Genomic DNA, 9,607 nt, shown 5'->3' with positions numbered 1-9,607 from the left:
TCCCATGGACAGAGGAGCTGGTGGGCTTCAGTCCATGGGGTTGCAGAGAGTTGAACTCAACTGAGCATGATAATGAGACAGATAAAGGCAAGAGTATAAGCACTGGTCCTAAGCTACTCACAGCATGTGTGGCGGGTACCATGTGGACCCCACGGGGCACCCAGATGCGGAAGGAAAGAGCACCTTTTGTGCTCTCACCCTGTGCTGGGCGCTGGGAGGGGAGTTGCCTCTCAGCTCCATGGGCTCAGCTCTGTGATAACCCCTTTTCACAGGTGAGGAGACTGAGGCCTTGGTCTCAGAGCCGGCCCAGGATCAACCCCAGAACCGGTGCTTTGGTCACCCTGTACATTCTTCTCAGGCCATAGAAAATGACCTTTAATCGTGGAGCAGGAATCACCCCCTGGAGACGACGTGGTCCTGCAAGGAGGTTCCCCCTGGGCGTCTGTAAACCCTGGCATTCGTGACGAGGTGTGTCCTCTCTCACGGGGCTCTCCTCCACCTGGGCCCACGGGTGACCTGAGGAGGCCAAGTGGTGCCTGGGGAAGAAATGGCCAAGAACAGACGAGGTTTTCTCATTAACCAGCCCTGGGAGTTGTCGCCTCCCTTGAAAGCTGGGTAATTGCCATTTTTAATGGGGTTGATTTAGCAGCAGCAAATTTTGCAATTTTCCCTTTTCCCTGGGGCTGGCACCTGGGTCCCCACACACCTGGGAGACCCGGGGGGCTGAGGGGTCCCTCATCCCGGGCGCCGACTCCTCAGACCACCTGGGGCCTCGTTAGCCCCGCAGCCCCGGAGCCCCGAGCACCGTGACAGGGGAACCTCCGGGCGCTGGCTTCCTGCGCTGGGCCCTCTTCTCCTGCACCATGGCCGGGGTGGAGGCCTGAGCTATCGGGGGCGTGAACGAGGGTGCCGGAGATCCTGCTGTGACGGCAGCGGGCAGCCATCAAGGTCACCGCGACCTCGTCAGACAGCGTGGCAGGCTGGAAGAAACGGTGGAGGGTCCGCGGCTGGAGACGCCAGACGTCTTATCGCTTTAAATAGCACACGTTTTAACACTTTCTATCTCTATTAAAGGAGGGACAGCTTCAGGAGAATGGAGGATTGGACCTCCAGGGACCCTGTGCCCCGTGACCTGTGGACTGCATTTCTGGAAGGTCACCTGAGAGGGGAGGGCGGGGACATCTTGCTGCAGGGAGGGGAGGGCCACGCTGCGTGTTCTCGGGGCAGGGGGTGATGGTGGGGGGCACACGGCCAAGTGGGCCCTGCTGCCCCTCCCCACGGCCCGGTGAAGGCACAGCCCCCACCCCTGGGCCATGCTCAGACTTGACACCCCAAAGCCTCTGGCCTCTGTTAGCATTTCTTGCCCTTAGGATTCCATGCAAGGCCCCTGGGGGCCCAGGGCACCTGGACCAGAGGCGGCCCAGCTGGGCGGGCCCACCTGTGTCCTCTGAGGTCACCACCTTCAGGGTCTCTTCCCAGCTTCCTCTTGGGGGCCGGGGGGCGGCCTTCCCACCTTGGCTGGAATAGGTGACGCCCCTTCCGGTGGTCCCTCCAGGGATGTGGGAAGCCCTTATGGGCCCTGGATGGGTCCTTTGGCCCCTTTTGCCTCTCAGAGGAGAAGTGCACGCTGGACGCTGCCCGTCAGGGAGGGAGTCGGTCTGTGAAGGCTCCAGGCACAGGCAGCTGTCCCGTGGAGCACATGGAGACAGCTCGGCTGGGCGCTTATACCCCCTGCCACCCCGGGAAGGTTTCAGAGCATCTGATGGCCCCAGAAGCAGGGTCTGAGGCTGGAGCTGGAAGTGTTAGCCAGGCCAGAAGCCGCTAGGACAGCAGGGAATCCGTCTCCTCCTGGTGGTGACTGCGATGATCAGGGCAGGCTGACCCTGCCTGCTGGGGGTGTGGACCACGTGCCCGGTTCTCAGGCTCCTGAGCTGTGACGGCCACCATGGGCGTCCCTCTCATGTGACCACGTGCCTCCGCTGGACCGCATCCCTCTGACCGAGCTGTCCCTCCTGCTGGGCCTTTCCGTGGCCTCTGGGCAAGGAGGGCGGGAAGGGGCAGTTTCCTGCTCTGGCCATAGCCAGCGGCCTGGGAAGAATCTATCAGCAGAGGAGGTCTGTTTCATCACCTTCCTTCCCCTCGTCCTAGCGGCCCCAGGACTGGGCCTGGGCAAGCACCAAGCCGGGTCCCTCTTTCTGCAGAACCGCCCATGGGGACCCTCGCTTTAAGGGGACCAGGTGTGCTCACCCCACGCCCCCGGGGGTTGGCTTTGGTATCTCCATGGCCCCATTTGCATTTCACAGACACCCACATCCTTGAAGCCAAGGCTATGCATGAAGAGTGTCTAAATGGGTCAAGGTCGAGGACCCCGTAGTTTGATGCTGTTGGTCTTGAACTGGGGGAACTCGGCCCAAGCCCTTGTAATCCGGGGCCCTCATGCAGGAATGAGGCCTCACCGGCCTGGCGCAGGAGCTGCTTTTGCCTTGACGAGAGCTTTCTGTGTCTTAGAGGCTAGAATTGCCCAGTTATTACTCCTGGCTGTAACCAGGCCCACCTTCTCAACATGAGGCTTTCCAGAGGCCCTCTCTGCCTCGGAGCTCCGTCTCATCACCTTCTCGGCAGTGTATGATGCTTGGTCCCCAGGCACACAGGCCATGGGTCAGGGAATCGAGCCCCTTCTTCCTGGCCCCGTGCTCTTGAGAACCTGCCACTTTGCCTGCGGGTGGTGGAGTCTGGGGCCGTCCACAGCCGTGGTCAGGGGACTCTCCCCTCTGCCAGGGATGGCCAACGCTGGCCTCTCTGCAGGCAGGGAGCTGAGCCTCAGGGCAGACCCATGTCTCCTCCAACCTTCCTCCCAGAGAGAACCCCAGAGCCAGTGGAGAGCCCATCCTCTGGGCGGGTCTTGCTGTGAGTGGCGGAACCATACTCTCCCGCTCACTCTGGGTCCATGTTGCCTGTGGCTTTCAAAAGGGCGAGTTGGCATCAGTTCTGAAAATGCACTCCATCGCCTTGGGCGGGTCCAGCTCCTGTCATCTCCACCACTGACCTCAGCCAGGGTCAGGTCTAATGAGATCAGAAATAAGCCACGAGAACAGACGAAGCGCCAGGAGCTGCTTTTGCCTTGACGAGAGCTTTCTGTGTCTTAGAGGCTCAATTTTTGGTTTCCATGAGAGAGTCCCATTAATGGGCCACACTCATTCCCTTTCTGATACCCACATTTTCCCGGCTTTGTATCTTGTCACCTGGTCTCTGGACGGGAGGACACGGCCATCGTCTTCTGCTGGTGTTTCCATAACACAGAAGGGGTGTTGGCAGACCTCGGACCATAGATCTGGGATGCAGACCAAGAGACCATCGCATCCTTAATCCCAGGAGTGGGTAAGCTCAGATCCAGGAGACTCAGTGACGCCTTGTGTCGCCCTGCTGGAGGCCACTGGAAGCCTGTTGTTGTCCCATAAAGACTGTCAACCACTCGTAATTGAATCCAATTAGAAGGAGATTGTCTAACTTTAAACAAATGGCGAACCAGCGAAGCGTTCTCCGGTGAGCTGCAAATCTGATGCCTTGGCACTTCCCAGCGCTGTCAGGCTGAGCACAAACCCAGCTTGGAGCCAAATACACTAATGCTGAGAATTAGTCTAAAGGCACATGAGAGGCTGGGAAAAAGAGGATGAGTTTTTTGGACTTAATATTAAAGGCCCCGTTTGCTGTACTGGACTACATGCTCATAGGATCACCTGCCCATTTCACAATTAAACTATTCCAGGAGCTCTAATTTACGGGATATTAACTCCTTTGTACCAAACCTTACATCATGTGTCCTTCCTTTGCCCTAGATTATTTTTTAAAAAAATTCTCCATGGAGACAGTAAATGTTTTTAATAAGAAGTTGACAATCCACTTTCTCCATACTTTAAAGTAACCAGGGTTAAGCCTTCTGATCATATTACTCGATGTGTTCCATTTGGTGCTTTTCTTCTCTTGCATTGTGAGCCAGAGACGTGAAGACAATTTATGAATTAGAGGCAGTGACATCATGCTGGCCTGTTTGAAAAAACATTCCATCGTATGTGCGTGCTGAAAGATGAGTCTGGGGTCCAGGAAGCTCGGGCCCAGGCGTGGCGGGGACAGAGCCGCACCCCAGGCTCCACTCCACTTAGAAACAGCAGTGCTGTGTAAACCATATGCATTCATACACCCTTCAGAAAGTGAATGGTTAGCCCAACTGTGGTACATCCATTCCAGGGAACACGACTCATAAGGAAAGGGAACGAATTACTGATGTTCACTGACACGTGGATGGATCTCCAAAGAATTCTGCTGAGTGAAAAATACGCCCATCTCTAAAGGTTAGATGCTGTCTCATTCTGTTTATAAAACATTCTTTCTGTTTTGGTTTGGTACATGTATAGATGCATTGCTGTTTGTGATTTTTATGCTATTATTTGCTGTTTGGTACTTAACACTCTTTTTTTTTTTTTTGAGTTTAAATGTGTTTTATTTTTAGACAAGCTACATGACACGTTTTCTCAAAAACAATGCCTCCGCTCCAAATAAATCAACTTTCAAAACAAATGAAGAGCTCGAGATGACATCAGTCCCATCTGTCTAAGTCCTGGTGTTGTGTGGATGAAAAGCAGTGGCCAGCCAGTTTTGACGACAGGTGATTGATCCAAAGTAACTGCCAACTTTGTTAACATTTTTCCATCTCTAAACCATCCTTAAAGAAAATCATATATGGGGTTACACCATCCTCACGGTAGTCCAGCAGACCAACCATGCCATCTGGATTCATGTTTTCACCAATAAAGAACTGATAGTTTTTGAAATTAGCAAGGATGTGCTTGATTTGTTCTGCAGCCCCTGTCATAAAAGGTTTTACTCTTTCTGGTCTCTGTTCTTCAAGTTTCCCTTTGGTTGACTTCACGTAATCTTTGATGTACTTCTTGTAGGCTTCTTTTGTGAAGCTGGTTTCCTGCAAGTGATGGTTCCTGACAATATCGACACCAGTGATTACTGTGCTTTCGGTACCTTCGCCCTCGGGGCCTTCAGCGGAGGCATTTCCACCAATGAGCGAGTCATCGATGTTACCCTCAGTCCTACTGACCATCTTTCCCCTCCACCTCCAGACACAGCCCGTCCGCGACCCCCCGGATCTTGTAGATGTCGGAGAACATCTCGTCATGGCTGATGAGGTCCCGGTAGATGATCATGATGGCGGCTGGAGGGAGGCGACAGCGGCGCTGGCCTAGCAGGAGCCCGGAGCTCAGAGCGAGAGCGCAGTGCGGCCAGAGCGGCGCTCGGGCGGAGGGGGGAGCGGGCGGAAAAGCTACTTAACACTCTTGAAATGACGAAATTCCAAAAGTGAGAATAGTGGTCAGCAGTGGGTGGGAAGTGGAGGGTGGGGGTGGGGGTGGCCCAAGAGGTAGGAGGTGAAAGGGCAGCCTGAGGGAGGGAGGGAGGGAAGCGGGGCCCTGGCCGCGGTGGTGGAGTCACAGATGTGATAAAACCGTACAGGCTAAACACGCACATGCGCAAGAAGCGAGTCCACACGGAGCCGGGAGCCATGACACTTTCCTGCTGTTGATGTTGCAGCTTTTCCAGGCGATACCACGGGGAAGCTGGGGATGGACGTATGGGATCTTCCAGTGTCATTCCTTGCAAATGCATGTGAATCTTCAGGTAATTCAGAATTTTGGAAAATCAATTAAAACAAAGCATGAGTCCAGGTTGTCTTGGAATTAGTGGAATAACACATGCCTGCAGTGACAGGATGGTGTCACGATCTGTCGCTGTTTCTGACTGATCTGTGGATCTTCCCGATGACTGCCAGCATTGCCAACGGGGAATCAGTGCTGGGCTTAATGCAGGCTCTCCAGCGTCTGCTGGTGCCCTGATGGGCTCCCCACCCTCTCCTGGGGCCTCAGGGGGAGCCCTGAGGTGGGTAGAGGGAGCCCACTGTGCCAGGCTGAGGAGCGGGGGGAGTTCTGAAAGGTCTGGCTGGAGCCTGGAGAGGCTGGGCCGGCGGGCTCCCTCCTGCCCTGCATGGAGGGTGGCCTGAGCTCTGGGCACCGCCCCGTGTGCGCCGTACTGATCCTGCTCAACTCAGAAGCCGGGCATCGACAGGCCTGGGCTCAAGGTTCCAGAAGGCCTGGCCAGCTCCTCCATGCTGCCCCATGCTCCATGCTGCCAGTTCTCCCCCAGACATCTCTGCTCTGGGATGAATTTCTCTTCTTTTGGAAATGACAGCAAAAAATTAAATGTGTAAGGGTGTATATGAGTGTGTATGTCAGTGTATGCGTGTGTGTGTGTTTGTGAGGGTGTAGGTGAGTGTTTCAGTGTACGTGTGTAAGTGTGTGCGTGAGGGTATATGTGACGGTGTGTGAGTATGTGTAAGTGTGTGTGTGTGTGAGGGTATATGTGGGTGTGTGTGTGTATGTGTGTGTCTGAGGATGAGTATGTGTGCATGAGAGTGTATGTGTGTGTGTGTCAGTGTATGTGTGTGAGTGTGTATGTGTTTGAGTGAGTGTGCGTGTGGGGATGTGAGTGTGTGTGTGTGAGTGGGTGAGAGTGTGTGTGAGAGTGTGTTTGTGAGTGTGTTTGTGTGTGCGCATACTACTGATCGACCTCCTCCATAATCCTTTGACTTGAACAAAGGGTTGAAAAATTTTCAAAATTAATAGAGTAAATAGATGATACTGGAGGGACATTCTGCTGTGTAATATCCTTTTTTAAAGGGAGATGTAAGCTGTAAGGCCGGCCGCTCCGTCTGCCTCTGTCTGAACCGCTGAAATCTTTCATCCCTTTGCCCAGCTGACCCCAGGCCATGTCACTCAACCCGCCCTCAAATCCACTCACGGCCGTTCCTCAGGAAATATGTCTTAAAACCCACACTGAGGGGGCGGGGGGCCCTGTCTGGGAATAAGTGGATCAGGGAAGAAACTCCTAAGCATTGCATTAGGAGGGATGACGAGAGAGTGTAACTGGCGAATAACATCTGTTTGCACGGTTTGGGATTTGCTGGAAATGGCTCCCTTTTTTCAGCTGCCCACCTGAAAAGAATTTTCTCTGATGACAAATGTAGTAGGTGTCAGCTGCTGTGGCAGGTGCAAAGAAGGCAGGAAGGGCCCTTTGCCTGCTCTCATGTCCCTTGATCCGCTTGCTGAAGCCTGCACTGCTCAGCGGCGACTGCAGAGACTTGTTTGTAGAGGGGGTGCCCATGGGCAGCCCTGTGCCTTTCTGCATGGAGATGCTTTCATTCTTCAGGGCGGCCCACCTTGCACCTGGAGGGCTGCGCCTGGGCTGGGAGTCCTCTCAGAAGGGTATGATGTGACGACAGGGATGTATGAGGCACCAGGAGTTGAGACCTGCGTCCTTCAGTGAGAGGCGTGGAGGACCCCACCGTGATGGGGGAGCTAGTCTCCCCTGTCCTCAGAGATTAGCAGTGCCTTTCAAAATTGCACAGGCTAATTGAAATTGTTTATTTGGGAAATACTTCTCCTTTTGTGGGCATTTATGTTTAATTCAAAGCAGACTTGTGAGTTCAGTGTGAGCTCCCGTGAGTGTCTGTACCCTCGGTGGATGGGTGGATGGTGAAGCTCTGAGCAGATTAGCCTGCTTGGCCCTGGGAACAGGCTCCTAAGGTGGGCTTCCTGGAGAGAAAGGGCATCCACTGCTCTCTACTCTAGTGACAGTCTTGTCTAGTGACCATGGGCTTGGTGTTTAGAGTGGTGACTGTCTTCCAGCGCCAAAGCACCCTTCTACCTCCAGGACCTTGGACAGTCTGTGTAAGCTCTCTCATCCTCAGTTTCCCTGCCTAAAACTCCCTGCTCTCTAGGATCTCTGTAAGAAGTAGATGAGTCGATTCATCTAAAACGCCTTGCCTGGTACCCAGCAGATGCCTGAGACCAACTTTCAGCCAGAAGTACCTCCTACTACCGTTTACCATCCCTAAAGGGGCACTTTGCATCTTTGATGTCTAGCTTCCCTAGTCTTTCCAGGATCAAGGATTTGTGTTTGTTTCAGCAAAAACTATCAGCCACCAATGCCTAAAGGTAAGTCCCTTGCAGGTTGGGCTCACTGATTATCTAGTAGCTTATAATAATTGGTTGAAGGCATTCATCCTAGGGGTTTGATTAGCTGGAATCAGCTGAGCATTTTGTATTTCTTTACTGTAAGGCTTTTTGGAGGTAATTCCACCCATCATTAGAAAGGCAACTTGGCCTTCCACCAGGAACCTCTGCCAAGGCCATCTTTCCCAGCGGGAGACTGCTTGTGGCTATGCCGGGGCAGCGAGAAGTCCCTCTGCGCGGCTCAACTTGGGGTGAGGACGCACGCCCACGTGCGCGAGTGTGCACACGTGTATACTTTTGAGAGAGACTTGGCAGGGCCTTGGATCTTCATGAAGACCAAGACAAGGGTATGGTTTTGGTCTTTGTTTGGGAGTACAGTTCTGTTGTATTCTGGATGCTTCCTCACGTAGACATTTGAGCCCCTTCTCAAGACAAGGAAAACGTCCTCAGCGTGAACACCCTGTCCACAGGCACATCCCCCAGAAAAACCGGGGCTCTTTCCCTTTAAAACACCCACTTTTCTCCTGATGCAGGAGTCTGTGTCTTTAAGACAATAATTGCTGAATTGAAATTTGAGACTGTTATCTTAATAACCAATTACTCAAATAACTTTGAAATTGGCTTAAATTGGCTCGTCATGCTACATTTACCTGAATCTTTTTATGGGAAAGTTAGGAACAAGAGAAAAAAAAAAAATTCTTGGCGGTCTCATTTGTTTGGTTTCACTGAAGGGTCTTGTTTGCAACAAGCAAGGGGCTCTGGGTCTCCATGGCCCAGACCTCCACCTCCTAGGATGGAGCCCTCTCTGCTGCAGTCTTCTTCAAGGTCCACCCACCCGCTGCCATAGCCCCTTCCTGCCTTCCCTGGGTCTTTCCAAAATAAGGCTCTCCCTGGGCGAGGGAGCAAACGTTGACACGTCATGCCCGCGAAAGAAACTCCCCTCTTCTCTGCAAGACATTTCATGGGGTTTTTTTTTCCCCTTTTGGAAAATAATAGATGAGTCTACATAGCTCTAATTTTCTCCCTTCCAACAGCTATGAAAGCTTAAAGGTGAGAGTCACAATCTTTTTTAAACTAAGGGAATTCACCATTTATTAGTGGTTTGAATGGACAAGGGCAAGTGCCTGGGAGCAGTGTACTCGGGTTTTATATTTAGCTATAAACCCAGTAATAGAATATTACATCTTTTTCTCTAATCTAGTCTTATATCCGGTCATTTTTCTTATAGTCTAAACTCAAGTAATGGGAATTCTTAATGCAATTCACAACCATGCTCTTTTTTTTTTTTTCCCCTGCACTGTTAAAGAAAAAATGTTGCTTCTGCAAACATTTTACTGATTTTGCAAAGACCCAATTCATTTTATTTTAGAAACTAGAGTAGAATGTTGAAGCACTTATGGATCATAAGTTTGGGGACAAAAATAAGCTAACATAAGGGAATGAGGAAAATGGCACCAACTTTCAGGTCGGCCCCAAGGACCTGCTCAGCTCACAGGATCCCCCTCCCCTCCTCTCTGATACCTGAAGCCCCCAGC

The 9,607-nt window shown here is 52.4% G+C and overlaps 1 pseudogene; it reads right to left on the bottom strand.

The window, feature by feature from the left end:
- Window positions 1–4,609: 4,609 nt before the first annotated feature.
- LOC114110332 (translationally-controlled tumor protein-like) lies at window positions 4,610–5,330 on the bottom strand (annotated as a pseudogene).
- Between the last annotated feature and the right edge of the window lie 4,277 nt (window positions 5,331–9,607).

Source organism: Ovis aries, chromosome 22 (assembly GCF_016772045.2).
Source record: "Ovis aries strain OAR_USU_Benz2616 breed Rambouillet chromosome 22, ARS-UI_Ramb_v3.0, whole genome shotgun sequence".
Lineage (NCBI taxonomy): Eukaryota > Metazoa > Chordata > Mammalia > Artiodactyla > Bovidae > Ovis > Ovis aries.
This window is presented reverse-complemented; position numbering and strand designations above follow the sequence as displayed.